The sequence below is a fragment of the Arachis stenosperma genome, chromosome 3 (genome assembly GCF_014773155.1).
Source record: "Arachis stenosperma cultivar V10309 chromosome 3, arast.V10309.gnm1.PFL2, whole genome shotgun sequence".
NCBI lineage: Eukaryota > Viridiplantae > Streptophyta > Magnoliopsida > Fabales > Fabaceae > Arachis > Arachis stenosperma.
Window position 1 is genome coordinate 120,499,013 of NC_080379.1, and position 23,800 is coordinate 120,522,812.

The 23,800-nt window shown below is 36.1% G+C and overlaps 2 non-coding genes across 2 annotated transcripts; both read left to right on the forward strand.

Annotated features, from left to right (window-relative positions):
• Nucleotides 1–274: 274 nt before the first annotated feature.
• Nucleotides 275–378, forward strand: LOC130971381 (small nucleolar RNA R71). The gene has a single exon (XR_009082603.1). It is a non-coding gene; the product is annotated as a small nucleolar RNA R71 (small nucleolar RNA).
• Nucleotides 379–11,787: 11,409 nt separating this feature from the next.
• On the forward strand, nt 11,788–11,895 carry LOC130971045 (small nucleolar RNA R71). The gene has a single exon (XR_009082281.1). It is a non-coding gene; the product is annotated as a small nucleolar RNA R71 (small nucleolar RNA).
• The last annotated feature ends 11,905 nt before the right edge of the window (nt 11,896–23,800 follow it).

Sequence of the window (23,800 nt, forward strand, 5' to 3'; positions counted from 1 at the left end):
GTTGACTTGCTGAGTCAACACTTTATTCTGGGCCAATATGGCATTCAGAGTATCAATTTCAAGAATTCTTTTCTTCTGAGGCGTCCCATTATTCACGGAATTCCTCTCAGAAGTGTACATGAATTGGTTATTTGCAACCATGTCAATGAGTTCTTGAGCCTCTTCTGGCGTTTTCTTCAGGTGAATAGATCCACCTGTAGAATGGTCCAATGACATTTTCGAAAATTCAGATAGACCATAATAGAATATATCTAATATGGTCCATTCTGAAAACATGTCAGATGGACACCTTTTGGTCAACTGCTTGTATCTTTCCCAAGCTTCATAGAGGGATTCACCATCTTTTTGTTTGAAGGTCTGAACATCCACTCTAAGCTTGCTCAGCTTTTGAGGAGGAAAGAATTTATCCAAGAAAGCCGTGACTAGCTTATCCCAGGAGTCTAGGCTATCTTTAGGTTGTGAATCCAACCATATTCTAGCTCTGTCTCTTACAGCAAAAGGGAAAAGCATGAGTCTGTAGACTTCAGGATCAACTCCATTCGTCTTTACAGTCTCACAAATCTGTAAGAACTCAGTTAAAAACTGGTAAGGATCTTCAGATGGAAGTCCATAAAACTTGCAATTCTGTTGCATTAAAGCAACTAGCTGAGGTTTCAGCTCAAAATTGTTTGCTCCAATGGCAGGAATGGAGATGCTTCTTCCATCAAATTTGGACGTGGGTTTGGTAAAGTCACCATGCATCCTTCTTGCATTATCATTATTGAGTTCGGCTGCCATCTCCTTCTCTTGTTCAAAAATTTCTAAAAGGTTACTTCTGGATTGTTGTAATTTAGCTTCTCTTAGTTTCCTCTTCAAAGTCCTTTCAGGTTCAGGATCAGCTTCAACAAGAGTGCTTTTGTCCTTGTTCCTGCTCATATGAAGGAGAAGAAAACAAGAAAAGAAAGAGGAATCCTCTATGTCACAGTATAGAGATTCCTTTATGTTAGTAGAAAAAGAAAGGGGAGAAGAGTGAAGAAGAATGAATAGTCTGTATAAAGAGTAAGGATAGGGGAGGTGAAGAGAAGTGTTAGTAAATAAATAATTAAATAGAGTAAGAAAAGAGAGGGGCAATTTCGAAAATAATTTTGAAAAAGAGGTTAGTATTTTCGAAAATTAAAGATAAGATAAGATTAAAATTTAAAACAGAAAAAAGAATTTTTGAAAAAGAGGTGAGATATTTTCAAAAATTAGAGAGGGAAAAGTAGTTAGGTGGGTTAGAAAAAGATAAGAACAAACGAAAATTCAAATAGTTAGTTGAAAAAGATAATAAAGTCAAATTTGAAAAGATAAGAAGATAAGAAGTTAGATAAGATATTTTGAAATCAAATTTTGAAAAAAGATAAATTTTTGAAAAAGATAAGATAAAAGATAAAAAGATTTAATTCAAAAATTTAAAATTACTTACTTCACTAACAAGAAACTACAAGATAAGATTCTAGAACTTAAAGATTGAACCTTTCTTAACAAGAAAGTAACAAACTTCAAATTTTTGAATCACTCACATTAATTGTTAGTGAGTTTTTGAAAATTTTGATATAAAGATAAGAAAAAGATTTTGAAAATATTTTGAAAAAGATTTTTGAACTTTTCGAAAAATAGAAAAAAAATGAAAAAGATATAATTTTTGAAAAAGATTTTGAAAAGATAAGATTTTTAAAATTGAAAATTTGACTTGACTTGTAAGAAACAATTAATTTTGAAAATTTTTGACTAAGTCAACTCAATTTTCGAAAATTATGAGAAAAATAAGGAAGAGATATATTTTTTTTTATTTTTGAATTTTTTTAATGATGAGAGAGAAAAACATAAAAATGACACAAAACATGAAAATTTTGGATCAAAACACATGATGCATGCAAGAACACTATGAATGTCAAGATGAACACCAAGAACACTTTGAAGATCATGATGAACATCAAGAACAAATTTTTGAAAAATTTTGATGCAAAGAAAACATGCAAGACACCAAACTTAGAAATCTTTAATGCATGGACTCTAACAAACGAAAAATACATATGAAAAACAACAAACAACACAAAACAAGAAATCATCAAGATCAAACAAGAAGACTTGTCAAGAACAACTTGAAGATCATGAAGAACACCATGAATATATGAATTTTCGAAAAATGCAAGAGAAAATTTTAAAAGCATGCAATTGACACCAAACTTAAAAATTGACTCAAGACTCAAACAAGAAACACAAAATATTTTTGGTTTTTATGATTTTATTAATTTTTTTGGATTTTTATTAATTTTTTCGAAAATAAAGTTTGGAAAACGAAAAATAAAAGAAAAATTTTGAAAAAGATTTTTGAAAAGAAAATTACCTAATCTGAGCAATAAGATGAACCGTCAGTTGTCCAAACTCGAACAATCCCCGGCAACGGCGCCAAAAACTTGGTGGACGAAATTGTGATCCTCAAAGTTAGTCTCTTTGTATTTGTATGAAATCAAAAATACCCCAAAGAGATCATGGTGTGATGAATTGGGATCTTAATAATCCCTGGTAATGGCACCAACAATTTAGTGTTGTTGTTGGACGAAAAGAGTTACAGGTACTGTTAGAGAATCTCACAACTCTGTTCAACTTAACCAGCAAGTGTACTGGGTCATCCAAGTAATACCTTACATGAGTAAGGGTCGATCCCACAGAGATTATTGGTATGAAGCAAGCTATGGTCACCTTGTAAATCTCAGTTAGGCAGATTAAATGGTTATGGATTTCAAAAATTAATAATAAACAGAAAATAAAATAGGATAGAAATACTTATGTAAATTAATGGTGGGGATTTCAGATAGGCGTGTGGAGATGCTAGAATCCTCTCGAATCTCTACTTTCTTATTACATTCATCCAATCCTTCTTACTCCTTTCCATGGCAAGCTGTATGTAGGGCATCACCGTCGTCAATGGCTACTTTTCATCCTCTCGGGAAAATAGTCCTATGCGCTGTCACTGCATGGCTAATCGTCTAGAGGCATCACCCTTGCCGATGGCTACATCCCATCCTCTCAGTGAAAATGGTCCAAATGCTCTGTCACAGCACGGCTAATCATCTGTCGGTTCTCAATCAGTTTGGAATAGAATCCCTTGATTCTTTTGCGTCTGTCACTAACGCCCAGCCTTCAGGAGTTTGAAGCTCGTCACAGTCATTCAATACCGGAATCCTACTCGGAATACCACAGACAAGGTTAGACTTTCCGGATTCCCATGAATGCCGCCATCTATCTAGCTTATACCACGAAGATTCTGTTGGGGAATCTAAGAGATATGCGCCCGGCCTAAAGTAGAACGGAAGTGGTTGTCAGTCACGCGCGTTGATAGGTGAGAATGATGATGAGTGTCACGGATCATCTCATTCATCAAGTTTGAAGTGCAACGTATATCTTGGAATAAGAATAAAAGAGAATTGAATAGAAAGTAATGGTAATTGTATTGAAACTTGAGGTACAGCAGAGCTCCATACCCTTAATCTATTGTGTGCAGAAACTCCACCGTTGAAAATACATAAGTGAAAGGTTCAGGCATGGCCGAATGGCCAGCCCCCTCAAACGTGATCAATAGCCTCTTAAGATGAAGAATAAAACAAAACTGAGACCAAAGATGTAACGTGGTCAAAAGACGACTAATACACTAGTAAAAAGTCTTATTTATACTAAACTAGCTACTAGGGTTTACATGAGTAAGTAATTGATGCATAAATCCACTTCCGGGGCCCACTTGGTGTATGTTTGGGCTGAGCTTGATCTATCCACGAGCTGAGGCGTTTGTTGGAGTTGAACGCCGAGTTATAGCGTGTTTCTGGCGTTCAACTCCGGGTTGTGACGTGTTTCTGGCGTTTAACTCCAGACAGCAGCATGTACTTGGCGTTGAGCGCCACTTTACGTCGTCAATTCCCGAATAAAGTATAAACTATTATATATTGTTGGAAAGCTCTGGATGTCTAATTTCCAATGCCGTTGAGAGCGCGCCATTTGGAGTTCTGTAGCTTTAGAAAATCCATTTTGAGTGCAGGGAGGTCAGATTCCAACAGCATCAGCAGTCCTTTGTCAGCCTTGCTTTCAGAGTTTTGCTCAGGTCCCTCAATTTCAGCCAGAAATTACCTGAAATCACAGAAAAACACACAAACTCATAGTAGAGTCCAGAAATGTGAATTTAACATAAAAACTAATGAAAACATCCCTAAAAGTAGCTTGAACTTACTAAAATCTACCTAAAAACAATGCCAAAAAGCGTATAAATTATCCGCTCATCACTTCTCCATCAAATTTGGATGTTGGTTTAGTGAAATCACCAAGCATACTTCTTGCATTATTGTTGTTGGGTTCAGCTGCCATCTCCTTTTCTTGTTCGAAAATTTCAAAAAGGTTGTCTCTAGATTGTTGTAATTTAGCTTCTCTTAATTTCCTCTTCAGAGTCCTTTCAGGTTCAGGATCAGCTTCAACAAGAATGCCTTTTTCCTTGTTCCTGCTCATATAGGGAAGAAGAGAATAAGAAAAGAAAGAGGAATCCTCTATGTCACAGTATAGAGATTCCTTTATGTTAGTAGAAGAAGAAAGGGAATAGGAGTGAAGAAGAATGAATAGGTAGGGGCAGTGATTTGAGATGAAGAGAGGTAAAGAGAAGTGTTAGTAGATAAATAAATAAATAGAAGAGGATGAGAGAGGGATTTTCGTAAATATTTTTGAAAAGGAGTTAGTAATTTTTGAAAATTAAAGATGAGATAGAATTAAAATTAAAATTTAAAACATTTAAAAATAATTTTTGAAAGAGAGATGAGATATTTTCGAAAATTAAAGAGGGAAAAGTAGTTAGGTGGTTTTGAAAAAGATAATAAACAAACAAAAAGTCAAATAGTTAGTTGAAAAAGATATTAAAATCAAATTTGAAAAGATAAGAAGATAAGAAGTTAGATAAGATATTTTGAAATCAAATTTTTGAAAAAGATAAATTTTGAAAAAGATATGATATAAAAGATAAGATAAGATAGATTTAATTTTTAAAATTAAAATTAATTACTTGACTAACAAGAAACTAAAAGATATGATTCTAGAATTTAAAGATTGAACCTTTCTTAACAAGAAAGTAGGAAACTTCAAATTTTTGAATCAATCACATTAATTGTTAGCAAAATTTTTGAAAATTTGAAATAAAATTAAGAAAAAGATTTTGAAAGTAATTTTAAAATTTTTGAAATTAATAAGATAAAAATGAAAAAGATTTGATTTTTTTGAAAAAGTTTTGAAAAGATAGGATTTTTAAAATTGAAAATTTGACTTGACTTGTAAGAAACAACTAATTTTAAAAAATTTTGACTAAGTCAACTCAAATTTTCGAAAATTAAGAGAGAAAAAAGGAAAAGATATTTTTTTTATTTTTGAATTTTTAATGAAGAGAGAGAAAAACACAAACATGACCCAAAACATGAAAATTTTGGATCAAAACTCATGATGCATGCAAGAACACTATGAATATCAAGATGAACACCAAGAACACTTTGAAGATCACGATGAACATCAAGAACATATTTTTAAACATTTTTTATGTGAAGAAAACATGCAAGACACCAAACTTAGAAATCTTTAATGCATGGACACTATGAAGGCAAAAATACATATGAAAAACAATAAAAGACACAAAAACAAGAAAACATCAAGATCAAACAAGAAGACTTACCAAGAACAACTTGAAGATCATGAAGAACATTATGAATGCATGGAATTTTCGAAAAACTAATGCATAAATTTTAAAAACATGCAATTGACACCAAACTTAAAAATTGACTCAAGACTAAAACAAGAACACAAAATATTTTTGGTTTTTTATGATTTTATGATTTTTTTGTATTTTTATTATTTTTTTTCGAAAATATTCTTTAGAAAAACGAAAATTAAGAAAAAAATTTTTGAAAATTTTTTTAAAAACTTTTTGAAAAGAAATTTACCTAATCTGAGCAACAAGACGAACCGTTAGTTGTCCATACTCGAACAATCCCCGGCAACGGCGCCAAAAACTTGGTGAGCGAAATTGTTACTCATGCTTAAATTGTTGTTCGAAATTGATTGTCCCTGGTGATGGCGCCAAAACCTGGTGCGTAATACCATGGTCCAAACATAACTTCACAACTTCGCACAACTAACCAGCAAGTGTACTGGGTCGTCCAAGTAATAAACCTTACGTGAGTAAGGGTCGATCCCACAGAGATTGTTGGTATGAAGCTAGCTATGGTCATCTTGTAAATTCCAGTCAGGCGGATTCAAATATGATTGGATTAGATATTCAAAAGATAAATAAAATAAACAGGAAATAACGATAAAGTTACTCATGTAATTCAATGGTGGAAATTTCAGATAGGTGCATGGAGGTGCTGTGTTCCTTCCGAATCTCTACTTTTTTATTCCATTCATCCAAGCCTTCTTACTCCTTTCCATGGCAACCTGTATGTAGGGCATCACCGTTGTCAATGGCTACATCCCATCCTCTCAGTGAAAATGGTCCAAATGCTCTGTGGTGCACGAAATTGTGATCACTACAACTTCGCACAACTAACCAGCAAGTGCACTGGGTCGTCCAAGTAATACCTTACGTGAGTAAGGGTCGATCCCACGGAGATTGGTGGTATGAAGCAAGCTATGGTCATCTTGTAAATCTCAGTCAGGCAGACTCAAATGGGTATAGATGATGAACGAAAATAACATAAAAGATAAGGATAGGGATACTTATGTATATCATTGGTGTAAGAGCTTCAGACAAGCGTATGAAGATGCCTTCCCTTCCGTCTCTCTGCTTTCCTACTGCCTTCATCCAATCCTTCTTACTCCTTTCTATGGCAAGCTCGTGTAGGGTTTCACTGTTGTCAGCAGCTACCTCCCATCCGCGCAGTGAAAGCTAATGCACACACTCTGTCACAGTGCTGCCAATCACCGGTTTGGTTCCCTCCCCTACCGGAATAGAATCACTCTTTGCGTCTGTCACTAACGCCCAGTAGGTTACAGGTTTGAAGCACGTCACAGTCATTCAATCATTGAATCCTACTCAGAATACCACAGACAAGGTTTAGACCTTCCGGATTCTCTTGAATGCCGCCATCAGGTCCTGCCTATACCACGAAGATTCCGAAGAATCCAAGAGATATTCACTAAGCCTCAGATGCTTGTAGAACAAGAATGGTTGTCAGTCACCTTGTTCATGGGTGAGAATGGTGATGGGCGTCAATCATCACCTTCATCATGTTGAAGAACAAGTGATATCTTGGATAAAGAACAAGCGGAATTGAATGGAAGAACAATAGTAATTGCATTAATACTCGAGGTACAGCAGAGCTCCACACCTTAATCTATGGTGTGTAGAAACTCCACCGTTGAAAATACATAAGAACAAGGTCTAGGCATGGCTGTGAGGCCAGCCCTCCAATGATCTAAGAACTAGATGTCCGAAGATGAAAAATACAATAGTAAAAGGGTCCTACTTATAGAAAACTAGTACATGGATGAGTAAATGACATAAAAATCCACTTCCGGGCCCACTTGGTGTGTGCTTGGGCTGAGTAATGAAGTAATTTTCGTGTAGAGACTCTTCTTGGCGTTTAACTCCCATTTTGGTGCCAGTTGGGCGTTTAACTCCCATTTAGGTGCCAGTTCCGGCGTTTAACGCTGGGATTTCTGTAGGTGACTTTGAACGCCGGTTTGGGCCATCAAATCTTGGGCAAAGTATGGACTATTATATATTGCTGGAAAGCCCAGGATGTCTACTTTCCAACGCCGTTGAGAGCGCGCCAATTGGGCTTCTGTAGCTCCAGAAAATCCACTTCGAGTGCAGGGAGGTCAGAATCCAACAGCATCTGCAGTCCTTTTCAGTCTCTGAATCAGATTTTTGCTCAAGTCCCTCAATTTCAGCCAGAAAATACCTGAAATCACAGAAAAACACACAAACTCATAGTAAAGTCCAGAAAAGTGAATTTTAACTAAAAACTAATAAAAATATAATAAAAACTAACTAGATCATACTAAAAACATACTAAAAACAATGCTAAAAAGTATACAAATTATCCGCTCATCACAACACCAAACTTAAATTGTTGCTTGTCCCCAAGCAACTGAAAATCAAATAAGATAAAAAGAAGAGAATATACTATAGACTCCAAATTATCAATGAAACATAGCTCCAAATTAGATGAGCGGGACTAGTAGCTTTTTGCCTCCAAACAGTTTTGGCATCTCACTTTATCCTCTGAGGTTCAGAATGATTGGCTTCTTTAGGAACTCAGAATCCAGATAGTGTTATTGATTCTCCTAGTTAAGTATGATGATTCTTGAACACAGCTACTTATTGAGTCTTGGCCGTGGCCCAAAGCACTCTGTCTTCCAGTATTACCATCGGATACATACATGCCACAGACACGTAATTGGGTGAACCTTTTCAGATTGTGACTCAGCTTTGCTAAAGTCCCCAATTAGAGGTGTCCAGGGTTCTTAAGCACACTCTTTTTGCCTTGGATCACAACTTTATTTCTTTCTTTTTCTTTCTTTTTCTCTTTCTCCCTTTTTTCGTTTTTCTCCTTCTTTTCTCCTTTTTTTTTCTTTTTGTATTCACTGCTTTTTCTTGCTTCAAGAATCATTTTTATGATTTTTCAGATCCTCAGTAACATGTCTCCTTTTTCATCATTCTTTCAAGAGCCAACAATTTTAACATTCATGAACCACAAATTCAAAAGACATATGCACTGTTCAAGCATACATTCAGAAAACAAAAGCATTGCCACCACATCAAACTAATTAAGCTAGTTTTAAAGATGAATTTGAAATCCTGTACTTCTTGTTCTTTTGTGATAAAAACAGTTTTCATTTAAGAAAGGTGATGGATTCATATTCATAGCTTTAAGGCATAGACACTAAGACACTAATGATCATAAGACACAAACATGGATAAACATAAAGCACTAAAATTCGAAAAATAGAAGAATAAAGAACAAGGAGATTAAAGAACGGGTCCACCTTAGTGATGGCGGTTCTTTCTTCTTCTTGAAGATCCTATGGAGTGCTTGAGCTCCTCAATGTCTCTTCCTTGTCTTTGTTGCACCTCTCTCATGATTATTTGATCTTCTCTAATTTCATGGAGGGTGATGGAGTGTTCTTGGTGCTCCACCCTTAGTTGTCCCATGTTGGAACTTAATTCTCCTAGGGAGGTGTTCAGTTGCTCCCAATAGTCTCGTGGAGGAAAGTGCATCCCTTGAGGTATCTCAGGGATCTCTTGATGAGAAGGGTCTCTTGTTTGCTCCATCTTCTTCTTAGTGATGGGCTTGAGGTCATGCCTTCTCAGTTGAACCGGCTTTGGATGCCATAAATGGTTATGGAAAAACAAAGAGCAATGCTTTTACCACACCAAACTTAAAAGGTTTGCTCGTCCTCGAGCAAAAGAAGAAAGAAGAGAGTAGAAGAAGAAGAAATGGGGGAGAGGGAGATGGCTTTGTGGTTCGGCCAAAAAGGGGGAGAAGTGGTGGTTTATGAAGGATGGATGTGAGTGGTGAAGAGAAAGAGATGTTGAGGTAATTGGTGAATGGGTGAAGAAGAAGAGAGAGAGTGGTGGGGTTGGTGGGGATCCTGTGGGGTCCACAGATCCCGAGGTGTCAAGGAAAAGTCATCCCTGCACCAAATGGCATCAAAATCCACGTTTGAGCCATTTCTGGCGTTAAACGCCGGGCTGGTGCCCATTCCTGGCGTTTAACGCCAGGTTGTAGCCCTTTTCTGGCGTTTAACGCCAGTCTGGTGCCCCTTTCTGGCGTTAAACGCCCAGAATGGTGCCAGACTGGGCGTTAAACGCCCAACTGCTAGGCTTACTGGCGTTTAAACGCCAGCAGCTTCTTCCTCCAGGGTGTGCTGTTTTTCTTCCTGTTTTTCATTCTGTTTTTGCTTTTTCAATGGATTTTGTGACTTCTTATGATCATCAACCTACAAAAAAGATAAAATAACAAAAGGAAATAGTTAATTATAAAACATTGGGTTGCCTCCCAACAAGCGCTTCTTTAATGTCATTAGCTTGACAGAGGACTCTCATGGAGCCTCACAAATGATCAGAGCAATGTTGAAACCTCCCAACACCAAACTTAGAGTTTGAATGTGGGGGTTCAACACCAAACTTAGAGTTTGGTTGTGGCCTCCCAACACCAAACTTAGAGTTTGACTGTGGGGGCTCTATTTGTCTCTGATTGAGGGAAGCTCTTCAAGCTTCCTCTCCATGGTGACAGAGGGATATCCTTGAGCCTTAAACACATAGGATTCTTCATTCACTTGAATGATCAGTTCACCTCCATCAACATCAATCACAGCCTTTGCTGTGACTAGGAAGGGTCTGCCAAGGATGATGGATTCATCCATGCACTTCCCAGTCTCTAGGACTATGAAGTCAGTAGGGATGTAATGGTCTTCAATCTTCACCAAAACATTCTCTACAAGTCCATGAGCTTGTTTTCTTGAATTGTCTGCCATCTCTAATGAGATTCTTGTAGCTTGTACCTCAAAGATCCCTAATTTCTCCATTACAGAGAGGGGCATGAGGTTTACACTTGACCCTAAGTCACACAAGGCCTTCTTGAAGGTCATGGTGCCTATGGTACAAGGTATAGAAAACTTCCCAGGATCCTGCCTCTTTTGAGGCAGTTTCTGCCTAGACAAGTCATTCAGTTCTTTGGTGAGCAAGGGTGGTTCATCCTCCCAAGTCTCATTTCCAAATAACTTTTCATTCAGTTTCATGATTGCTCCAAGGTATTTAGCAACTTGCTCTTCAGTGACATACTCATCCTCTTCAGAGGAAGAATACTCATCAGAGCTCATGAATGGCAGAAGTAAGTCCAATGGAATCTCTATGGTCTCATTTTGAGCCTCAGATTCCCATTGTTCCTCATTGAGGAACTCAGAGGAGATTGGTGCACGCCCATTGGGGTCTTCCTCAATGGCGTCCACCTCCTCTCTTTCCTCTCCATATTCGGCCATGGTTATGGCTTTGCACTCTCCTTTTGGATTTTCTTCTGTATTACTTGGGAGAGTGCTAGGAGGGAGTTCAGAAATTTTCTTGCTCAGCTGTCCCACTTGTCCTTCCAAATTTCTGATGGAGGACCTTGTTTTATTCATGAAACTTTGGGTGGTTTTGATTAGATCAGAGACCATTGTTGCTAAGTCAGAAGTACTCTGCTTAGAACTCTCTGTCTGTTGCTGAGAAGATGATGGAAAAGGCTTGTTATTGCCAGGGCTATTTCTTCCACCATTATTGTTGTTGAAACCTTGTTGAGGTCTCTTTTGATTCTTCCATGAGAAATTTGAGTGATTTCTCCATGAAGAATTATAGGTGTTACCATAGGGTTCTCCTAGGTAATTCACCTCTTCCATTGAGGGGTTCTCAGGATCATAAGCTTCTTCCTCAGATGAAGCCTCCTTAGTACTGCTTGGTGCATTTTGCATTCCAGACAGACTTTGAGAAATCAAATTGACTTGTTGAGTCAATATTTTATTCTGAGCCAAAATGGCATTCAGAGTATCAATCTCAAGAATTCCTTTCTTCTGACTTGTCCCATTGTTCACAGGATTCCTTTCAGAAGTGTACATGAATTGGTTATTTGCAACCATTTCAATTAGCTCTTGAGCTTCTGCAGGCGTCTTCTTCAGATGAAGAGATCCTCCAGCAGAGCTATCCAAAGACATCTTGGATAGTTCAGAGAGACCATCATAGAAAATACCTATGATGCTCCATTCAGAAAGCATGTCAGAAGGACATCTTCTGATTAATTGTTTGTATCTTTCCCAAGCTTCATAGAGGGATTCTCCATCCTTCTGTCTGAAGGTTTGGACTTCCACTCTAAGCTTACTCCATCTTTGTGGTGGAAAGAACTTTGCCAAGAAGGCATTGACTAGCTTTTCCCAAGAGTCCAGGCTTTCTTTAGGTTGAGAGTCCAACCATATCCTAGCTCTGTCTCTTACAGCAAAAGGGAATAGCATCAGTCTATAGACCTCAGGGTCAACCCCATTAGTCTTGACTGTGTCACAGATTTGCAAGAACTCAGCTAAAAACTGATGAGGATCTTCCATTGGAAGTCCATGGAACTTGCAATTCTGTTGCATTAGAGAAACTAATTGAGGCTTTAGCTCAAAGTTGTTTGCTCCAATGGCAGGGATAGAGATGCTTCTCCCATAGAAATCAGGGGTAGGTGCAGTAAAGTCACCCAGCACCTTCCTTGCATTGTTGGCATTGTTGTTGTTTTCGGCTGCCATGTGTTCTTCTTCTTTGAAGAATTCGGTCAGGTCCTCTAAAGAGAGTTGAGCCTTAGCTTCTCTTAGCTTTCGCTTCAAGGTCCTCTCAGGTTCAGGGTCAGCTTCAACAAAAATGCCTTTGTCTTTGTTCCTGCTCATATGAAGAAGAAGAGAACAAGAAAATATGGAATCCTCTATGTCACAGTATAGAGATTCCTTGAGGTGTCAGAGGAAGAAGAGGAATAGAAGACAGAAGTAGAAAATTCGAACTTATCAAAGAAGATGGAGTTCGAATTTTGCATTAAGGGATAGTGTTAGTCCAAAAGTAGAAGGATGTGAGAAGAAGGGAAGTAATTTTCGAAAATTTAAGTAAAAGATTTTGAAAACATTTTGAAAAACACTAATTGATTCTCAAAAACTAAGAAAAAAGAATCAAGTGATTTTTGAAAAAGATTTGAAATTAGAAATCAAAAAGATATGATTGAAAACTTATTTTGAAAAAGATGTGATTGAAAAATTATGGTTTTAAAAAGATATGATTGAAAAGATATGATTTGAAAACAATTTTAAAAGATATGATTTGAAAACAATTTTAAAAGATATGATTTTAAAAATTAATGACTTGCCTAACAAGAAAAGATATGATTCAAACATAAAACCTTCCTCAACAGAAAAGGCAAAAAATGTTCAATCAAATCATTAATTGTTAGTAAGTATCTTTGAAAAAGGAAAGAAATTGATTTTGAAAACATTTGATTGAAAAGATATGATTTGAAAAAGATTTTATTTTGAAAAACTTTGAAAACTTGAAAAAAATTGATTTTGAAAACAAAATCTTCCCCCTTTGCCATCCTGGCGTTAAACGCCCAGAATGGTGCACATTCTGGCGTTTAACGCCCAAACTACTACCCTTTTGGGCGTTAAACGCCCAGCCAGGCACCCTGGCTGGCGTTTAAACGCCAGTCTGTCTTCTTCACTGGGCATTTTTGAATGCTCAGCTTTTTCTGTGTGATTCCTCTGCAGTATGTTCTGAATCTTCAATTCTCTGTATTATTGACTTGAAAAGACACAAATTAAATTTTTTTTTGGATTTTTAATAATGAGGAATAATCAAAATGCAACTAAAATCAAATAACAATGCATGCAAGACACCAAACTTAGCAGTTTGTATATATGGGAAACAACAAAACACTCAAGTCAATAGAATTCAAAGATCAAAACAAGGAAATCATCAAGAACAACTTGAAGATTAATGAAGACACATGCATGAATTTGAAAAATGCAAGAAGAACAGAAACATGCAATTGACACCAAACTTAAGATGAGACTCTAGACTCAAACAAGACATATTTTTGGATTTTATGATTTTGTAATTTTTTTTTGTGCTTTTTTCGAAAATTAAGTGAAAAGGAAAATAAAGGTATCAAAATTCTTAATGAGAATTCCAGGAATCATGCAATGTTAGTCTAAAGCTTTAGTCTAAAGGAATTAGACATGGCCGGCTAAGCTTCAGCAGGACATTGCATTCAAGAGCTAAATTGATGATGATCAATCAGCTTTGGTGATGATAAGAACATCACCTTGAAACACTAGAATTCATTCTTAAGAACTCTGAAAAATAATACCTAATCTAAGCAACAAGATGAACCGTCAGTTGTCCATACACAAACACAATCCCCGGCAACGGCGCCAAAAACTTGGTGCACGAAATTGTGATCACTACAACTTCGCACAACTAACCAGCAAGTGCACTGGGTCGTCCAAGTAATACCTTACGTGAGTAAGGGTCGATCCCACGGAGATTGGTGGTATGAAGCAAGCTATGGTCATCTTGTAAATCTCAGTCAGGCAGACTCAAATGGGTATAGATGATGAACGAAAATAACATAAAAGATAAGGATAGGGATACTTATGTATATCATTGGTGTAAGAGCTTCAGACAAGCGTATGAAGATGCCTTCCCTTCCGTCTCTCTGCTTTCCTACTGCCTTCATCCAATCCTTCTTACTCCTTTCCATGGCAAGCTCGTGTAGGGTTTCACTGTTGTCAGCAGCTACCTCCCATCCGCGCAGTGAAAGCTAATGCACACACTCTGTCACAGTGCTGCCAATCACCGGTTTGGTTCCCTCCCCTACCGGAATAGAATCACTCTTTTGCGTCTGTCACTAACGCCCAGTAGGTTACAGGTTTGAAGCACGTCACAGTCATTCAATCATTGAATCCTACTCAGAATACCACAGACAAGGTTTAGACCTTCCGGATTCTAGACCTTCCGGATGCCGCCATCAGGTCCTGCCTATACCGCCATTCTGAAGAATCCAAGAGAAGATTCACTAAGCCTCAGATGCTTGTAGAACAAGAATGGTTGTCAGTCACCTTGTTCATGGGTGAGAATGGTGATGGGCGTCAATCATCACCTTCATCATGTTGAAGAACAAGTGATATCTTGGATAAAGAACAAGCGGAATTGAATGGAAGAACAATAGTAATTGTATTAATACTCGAGGTACAGCAGAGCTCCACACCTTAATCTATGGTGTGTAGAAACTCCACCGTTGAAAATACATAAGAACAAGGTCTAGGCATGGCTGTGAGGCCAGCCCTCCAATGATCTAAGAACTAGATGTCCGAAGATGAAAAATACAATAGTAAAAGGGTCCTACTTATAGAAAACTAGTACATGGATGAGTAAATGACATAAAAATCCACTTCCGGGCCCACTTGGTGTGTGCTTGGGCTGAGTAATGAAGTAATTTTCGTGTAGAGACTCTTCTTGGCGTTTAACTCCCATTTTGGTGCCAGTTTGGGCGTTTAACTCCCATTTAGGTGCCAGTTCCGGCGTTTAACGCTGGGATTTCTGTAGGTGACTTTGAACGCCGGTTTGGGCCATCAAATCTTGGGAAAAGTATGGACTATTATATATTGCTGGAAAGCCCAGGATGTCTACTTTCCAACGCCGTTGAGAGCGCGCCAATTGGGCTTCTGTAGCTCCAGAAAATCCACTTCGAGTGCAGGGAGGTCAGAATCCAACAGCATCTGCAGTCCTTTTCAGTCTCTGAATCAGATTTTTGCTCAGGTCCCTCAATTTCAGCCAGAAAATACCTGAAATCACAGAAAAACACACAAACTCATAGTAAAGTCCAGAAAAGTGAATTTTAACTAAAAACTAATAAAAATATAATAAAAACTAACTAGATCATACTAAAAACATACTAAAAACAATGCCAAAAAGTATACAAATTATCCGCTCATCACTCTGTCACAGCACGACTAATCATCTGTCGGTTCTCAATCAGGTTGGAGTAGAATCCCTTGATTCTTTTGCGTCTGCCACTAACGCCCAGCCTTCAAGAGTTTGAAGCTCGTTACAGTCATTCAATCCCGGAATCCTACTCGGAATACCACAGACAAGGTTAGACTTTCCAGATTCCCATGAATGCCGCCATCAATTCTAGCTTATACCACGAAGATTTTGATTAAGGAATCCAAGAGATATGCGCCCGGTCTAAGGTAGAACGAAAGTGGTTGTCAGTCACACGCGTTCATAGGTGAGAATGATGATGAGTGTCACGGATCATCACATTCATGAAGTTGAAGTGCAACGAATATCTTAGAACAGGAATAAATCAAATTGGATAGAAAATAATAGTAATTGCATTGAAACTTGAGGTACAGCAGAGCTCCACACCCTTGATCTATGGTGTGTAGAAACTCCACCGTTGAAAATACATAAGTGAAAGGTTCAGGCATGGCCAAATGGCCAGCCCCAAACGTGGTCAATAGTCTCCTTAGATGAATAATAAAATAAAACTGAGACCAAAGATGTCTAATACACTAGTAAATTATCCTATTTATACTAAACTAGCTACTAGGGTTTACAAGAGTAAGTAATTGATGCATAAATTCACTTTCGGGGCCCACTTGGTGTATGTTTGGGCTGAGCTTGATCTATCCACGAGCTGAGACTTCTCTTGGAGTTGAACGCCAAGTTGTAACGTGTTTTGGGCGTTCAACTCCGGTTCGTGACGTGTTTCTGGCGTTTGACTCCAGACAACAACATGGAACTGGCGTTGAGCGCCAGTTTACGTCATCCAATCACGAATAAGGTATGGACTATTATATATTTCTGGAAAGCTCTGGATGTCTATTTTCCAACGTCGTTGAGAGCGCACCATTTGGAGTTTTGTAGCTCCAGAAAATCTATTTCGAGTGCAGGGAGGTCAGATTCCAACAACATCAGCAGTCCTTTTGTCAGCCTCCTATCAGAGTTTTGCTCAGGTCCCTTAATTTCAGCCAGAAAATACCTGAAATCACAGAAAAACACACAAACTCATAGTAAAGTCCAGAAATGTGAATTTAGCATAAAAACTAATGAAAACATCCCTAAAAGTAACCAGATTATATTAAAAACTACCTAAAAACAATGCCAAAAAGCGTATAAATTATCTGCTCATCACACATTTATTACTTTATTTACTTATTCACATTTATGCCTTTAAAGTGTTTGTAAAAATGCTTCTCTTAGTTTTACCTTCTAGTCATTTTCATTCTTGCACTTTAATTTTCAACACTTTACATTCCCGTCATTTACTTTCTTGTTTTTTATTGTTTTCATTTATTTCAAGTCATTTAAATTCCTGTTATATTTTGTTCATTATCCAAATATGACCGTCAAACTAGAATAATCAATTAACTATTACTTGCTTAATCCGTTAATCCTCATGTGATCGACACTCACTCACCGTGAGTTTATTATTTGATACGACTCGGTGCACTTGCCGATAGTTCTATGGAAAATGATTTAAAAATCCCGTATCAAGTTTTTAATGCCGTTGTCAGAGATTATTATGATTAACAAATTACCAGTTGATTGATTACCTATATTAGATACTTTTTCTCTTTGTTTCATTCATTTAATTGCTTTTATTTCTTTATTTTCTATTGCTAGTTAAGTGTGACAAGGGAGATTCCAATTTCTTTTTATCTTGGTGATTGTTTCAAGGAAGAATGGAGTTTGCATCACTCTTTGATGAAGAAAATTACATGGGAAATTTTTTACCGCCACAAAATAATTCAAGTTACTATACTAATTGTGGTTGGGTATATCAAGAACAAAGAATGATGGGGTTTGAGTAACCAAATCAAATGGGATACTTTCTAAGGCCACAAAATGATTCATACTCCTATAAGTGGAATAACTATCAAAATTGTAGTTGGAAAGGTCAAAACCAAAGAGATTTCAATAATCCATATCCTATCCACCAAGAGACATCATCACTTGATCATGCCTTGAATATATTCATAAAAAATTGTCCCCCCTCACCTCTTAATTTTTCATTTCAAAAACCTTCATCACTTAACTTTGCCTCATCACAAAATCCATTTCATTCATTTTATTACACATAAAACTCATTCCGCAAATCCCAAAACAACTTCACTACACCTCCAATAACCCTACAAAACACGCCTTTCAACCCTTCAAAACATACCCACCAATCACAACCATACCCAGCACAACCATCCCAATCATTCCAAGACTCTCAAAGACTCTTCAATCTTGAACTTGCCATAGAAAAATTCATGCAAGAATCAAGGGCCAGTTTTAAGAATCAAGAGGCCACCCTAAAAAATCATGAGATACAAGTAGGACAAATTGCAAAACAACTCTCTGAAAGAACCACCAATGTCTTTTCTAGTGACACAATTCCTACCCCAAGGGAAAAAATCAACTAAGGGAGTTTACGCTAAAATAAAACAGAGAGTTGCATAGAGGAGGATTTAAGTGAACCATCAATTCAAGAAGTTCTTGATAAAGGAAACACTCTAAACCATGACACAACACGAAAGTCATGAAATCAAAGAAGTGAAGGAAATCAAGGATGGCACTCAAAGAAGGATTGAAACCAAGAAATAACAAATAACATCTATGAAAAAGATAAAGTCAACTAAAAGCAATCCAACCCCTACTGCAACAAGCAAGATGAGTAAAGCTAATAACAAAAGAAATCTTGTTAGGAGGCAATCAAACCTAGGGACATTAATTTTCTCCTCTTCTCCCTTGAAGTCATTTCTCTTAACTAATTGGAAGAAGAGGAAGAAAATTCAAAAACCAACATGTCAAGCTAATGACAGTAAAAGAGCACTTGTTGGGAGACAACCCAACTGTTGGTAACAATTTCTTTCTTTACTTAGTTTTACTTTCAAATGATTTGGCATGAGATTGCATAGAATAAGTTTAGTGTTGTCATACAACAATTTGATTTTCAATCAGGTATTGGCATCATTTTAAAATGAAAGTATCACACCAAGTTTGGTGTGGTCACTTACCTTTCATGCAATGCACCATGCACAACCCACTTATTAATGCAATCACATTGTCTTTGTTTCTTTATGACCTTTATTGTTATCTTTAATTTTGCTTGTTTAAACACATGCATTACTTACATCATTATTTAAGACATTCATGATAATTCACAATCCCATTACCATTTTTCTCACTTGTTTTTTGAGGACAAGCAATCATTCTAAGTTTGGTATTGGAGAAAGAGAGAATGTGAGGAAAAATAACAACAAAAATGATGATGAACTACAAGGTGGTTAAGTTCTTTTTTCTCTTATTTGTTTTCGGTACTTTCAATTGCATGATTCTCTTCTATCTCTTCTATATGCATGTGTGTTCTTCATTTTAGATAAGAAAATTTTAATTTTGAATGATAACATGTTGCTTTTACATCATAATTACCATCTTGAAATTTGTTAGTCAAGGCAATTAAGCATCATAATCATAAACAAACAAGGTAATTAAAGAAGAAGCTAGCATGAGCATATAATTATTGGAAGGTTAACATGACTATTCTGGATCAACACATTTAAATTTATTTAATTGAAGTTTTCATCTAGAACATTTTGTGAAATCTTTAAAATTTTGAAAACCTTGAAGAAGCAAATCACAAAGTAATGATCAAGAAAGAAAAGGGAAAGAATGAAAAAGTTGAAGGCTTTGAGTACCAATGACAATTCATTAGTCAAGTACTTGTGGTGTTTATGTATCAAGCAAAAAGTTTGAAAAGAAAACACTTAGAGTCAAGGCTAGACTCAAGTGCAAAGCACTCCCTCAAAACTCAATGCTCTGAACATCAATGATTAGAGAGTAAAGAAAAGAAACAAATGAGCTTAAAGAGTTCTCTAGTTACATGCTTGTGGTGCTTATGTATCAAGTGGTAATACTTGAAAACAAAGAACTTAGAGTTGAAGCTAAGAACAAATGGTGCAAAGCACCGAAGGAGCTATGCTAAGAAAGAGAAGAGAAAGACAAAAAGCTTGCTTCAAAGAAGGAATATAAGAAAAGATTTCATAAAGTGATCAAGATAGAAACATCAATCATTTGAATTTCTTTTGTGATTATTGTATGCATAGTAAATTAGCCAACCATGAATATTTTTAATTGCTATTCTTCTCACCTTGGATTGTCAAATTGTATTTCATGATTCTTTATTTGCTTGAGGACAAGCAAAGTTTAAGTTTGGTGTTGTGATGCATGCGCATCATGTGTTGTGTTTTTCTATACTTTTTCATATAAAAAATCAATTCATAATGCTTAATTATGGAAGTGTTTTAGTGATTACATTGAATATTGATTTGAGGTGCTTGAGGTAATGAATTTTGTAGGAAATAATAGAAAAAGAAGCAAAAAGCACAAAACAAGCTCAAACAGGATTTGCAACCTTGACCTCTTCATACTCCAACAAGGATATGTTGAACTACAAAGCTCTAAATGAAGTGATTTCAGTGTCATTGGAAAGTAGAATTCCAGAGCTTTTCAACAATATATAACATTTCATAGTGGACACTAAAGCTAAGGGTGAAAGTCACCCATCTTTCAGCGTTGCAAAGCTGGCATATAGAATTTCACACACCTTGGAACCTGTAAACATGCCAGACTGACCTCTTCACCTTTGAAAGATCCTAACATGAGTTAGAGAGGTCCAAATAACACGCTTCTAGTGGCATTAGAAAGCTGACTTCTAGAGCTTTCCAATGATATATCAGAGTTTATAATGGACGTTCAGTTTGGTGTCACAAACGATCCCATCTTTCAACGTTGCAAGGCTTTCCAAGCCTTCAAAAGCACAAAGTATCACCAAAGTGCCACTTTAGTGACACTCCACATTGAACCACTTTCAATACTCCAATTCCTTCATTTATTCTTTGTTGTTTCAAGCCTCTAAGAAGAGACTCAAACCTTCACAAGCCCAACACAATTCCATCCAAGTCAAGCCACAATTAAAAATCAATCAAGGCCATAAGAATCATCTAGAAGTAGTTAGAAAATTTGCATTTGACTGTAAGTTCATTTGAATTTATAATTTAGGTAGATTATAAATAGGACCTTAGATTTATTATTTTAGACACTCCAAGAGGGGGTGGAGGTGACTCCACACCCCACTCTCATCCTCTTCCACTCTTCTATTTTCTTTCATACACACTTTTGTAATTTTTTAGTTATGAGTTTCTAGTTTTCTTCATTGGAAAAGAGAGCTCTATTATTTTTTAATAGATTAATTTGATTTCTTATTCATTTTCAATCCTTCTTTTATTTTTTTTAGAAAGAATCTTCGTTCTTCACTTCAAAGATTCAAAATATCTTGAGAAAGAATTTGAATCCACTTGAATTCTATGAGGACTTGAGAAAGAAATCATATAATTAATGCATAAAGTTCTTTCTCTCAATTGCTATGAATTTGGGTTTGGGATTGATACGTGACATATAATCATCTCATAACTTGATTTATGAAATTGTGTGGCTTTAAATCAGAGACCAACCTTCATCTCTTCTCATGAGTAATTAGATCAAGAGATTGGCAATTGATCAAGTTAAGAGAGATTGAATTACCAAAAGATCAAAATTCAATCACTTATGATTTGCCAAGAGATCAATGATTGTATGATTGAAGAGGAGATGAAAACTATTGATCTTAAGAATCTAATATCTCATGATCCCAATGTTAATTTCATTCTTAATTCTTGTTATTTACATCTTGTCTTTAATTATTGTCATTTAATTATTCTCTTTAAATTCTTATTATTTACTTATGCACATTTATTGCTTTCTTTACTTATGCACATTTATGCCTTCCAAGTGTTTGTAAAAATACTTCTCTTAGTTTTACCTTCTAGTCATTTTCATTCTTGCAATTTAATTTTCAACACTTTACATTCCCATCATTTACTTTCTTATTCTTTATTACTTTCATTTATTTCAAGTCATTTAAGTTCCTATTTCTATTTTGTTCATTATCCAAATATGACCGTCTAACTAGAATAATCAATTAACTATTGCTTGCTTAATGTGTTAATTCTTGTGAGATCGACACTCACTCACCTTGAGTTTATTACTTGATACGATTCGGTGCACTTGGCGGTAGTTCTATGGAATGTGATTTAAAAATTATGTATCACCAACACACAAGCAAACAAACTTGGAGAAATATCGGCAGCTTCTGTGCCCTACTTATTCTTCAATTTTTTTCATTTTTGGAGAGCTGGTGGGAGAATCTTCCGTAAAGATGTGGATCTCAGGACCTTGTCCTTCTCCACCTCCTTCAGTTTCTGGTGGTTGGTGGTACATGGCTAATTGTGGCAGAAGAAGAAACTTGATCGCCATTAACATTGATCAAAAGGTTTGATTAGGATTCCAACCTCTTCTTCATAGCAGTAATGGCCACAAGACCTCCAACCATGTCAACTAGGAAAAGAACAAAAGTTTTAATAAGAAAATGAAATCATAAAAAGATATAGAAATTGAATAATTTTATAGTCAGAAGCTAAGAAACAAGGAAGTTTACCAACAACATTCCGAGCAGCTTGTTCATTTACCATAATATCTCTCAAGCTGAGAGGGAGTTCATTCCACAAGAACATTAGCATATTAATGCTCATAAACTCGAAGGCATTGATGCCATTAATGCGAATCTTTGGAGATGAGACGTTGAAATTCTAATAAATGTTAAACTTTTTTTCATCCTCTAAAGTCATAAAAAAAGGTGTTGTACCTTTAGCTTTTTCAATTTCGAAAAATTTCTCTTTGAATCCGTGGTAGGATTCCTCAAAGGGATTGAAAATTTTCTTATTTGGTATACCTCGAAAAGAGATGAACCCATGAACATGTGATCTAAAAGGCATGATCAGAGTGAAAAGGTAAAAGAAAACTTTAAGAAAATGCTTAATATCTAAGAATGAGCACAAAGATTCAATGCCACAAATAATGGCCCAACTATTTGGATGAAGCTTTGAAAAGGTGCTTCCAGTGTGTTTTAAGATATTTACTTGGAAATTGGTAAATAGAAGACAAACTCCAAGTCGGAAAAACAAAGTCTCATACATCCACAGCCAATCCAAAGCGTTGCTAGCATGCTCGTTGATATGGCACAAATGATCTACTGGTTTAAGGATTGAAAAGATACATAAGTCACTCAAGTTGTCAAGTTTTTCTTGGATGATGGCAGAAGGGGTAGCCTTTACTTCTTCGAAAACTCAAAAGTAAATGTTTACCTCAAGTTCAAAGCATAAAGTTTTAAAATAAGAAGAAAACATTAGTAAATCTCAAAGGTTTTGGTTAAGAAAAAGTAAAGAAGTAAAAAAGGAAAGAACTTTACTTGTTTTGGTGAAATTACTGGACAATTCACTAGATGGTGGACGCAAAAAGCTGTGATGTAGAAAATTTGAAAATGAATTTTTGGAAAGAGAAAATGCCTTGAAAAATAAAGGTTAAAGTGAAATTAATTATTTAAAAATTAATGTGACATTAATTGATGGAGAGAGAAGTTGAAATTGTAATATGATGGTTTGCAAACCGAAAAAGTACAACTACTCAAAGAAAACTCTAATGTTCCTTAAAGATTTTTTGTGCTTAAAATTAAATATAAATTCGGATACTCATGACAAAGGCGCTGAGTCAAGAGAGACCTGAGTTGGACCAATATTAGTGATTACTACTAAATGAGAATCCGACGTTACTAAATAATGAACACAACGTCAAAATTAATAAAATTACAAATTCGTAAAACTGCCAAAGCATGACATTAAAAAAATACATAAAAAATAGTAAATGACCAAAAAATAATCACCCTAAAATAAGAGAATAAAAGAAGAGTATTGAACAGATAAATTCTGACAAAAATATCTAAAACATTACTAACTTAAATATCAAAGTATCTTGTTTTAGTTTTGCTTTCTCTGTAACTAAGATCTCCAATTTCCCTGTCGTCTCATCAGCTCGTTACCTCAGGCTCACAACAGGTACGAACATCTACTCTCTGAGTCTCTCACTCAATAGCCATTAGCCGTTGCCTTGTTATACCGCTTGAATGAATGAAAGAGAAGCACGTATGTATTGTCCCACGTAGCATTTAATATAGGCATATAAGATACGATGATGGTGTTAAAATGCTAGTAAATATAAACATGCAATATGAGTGTGGTGGGGTCTTGTAATAGAGCAAGCATAGTAGATTAGTAGGGG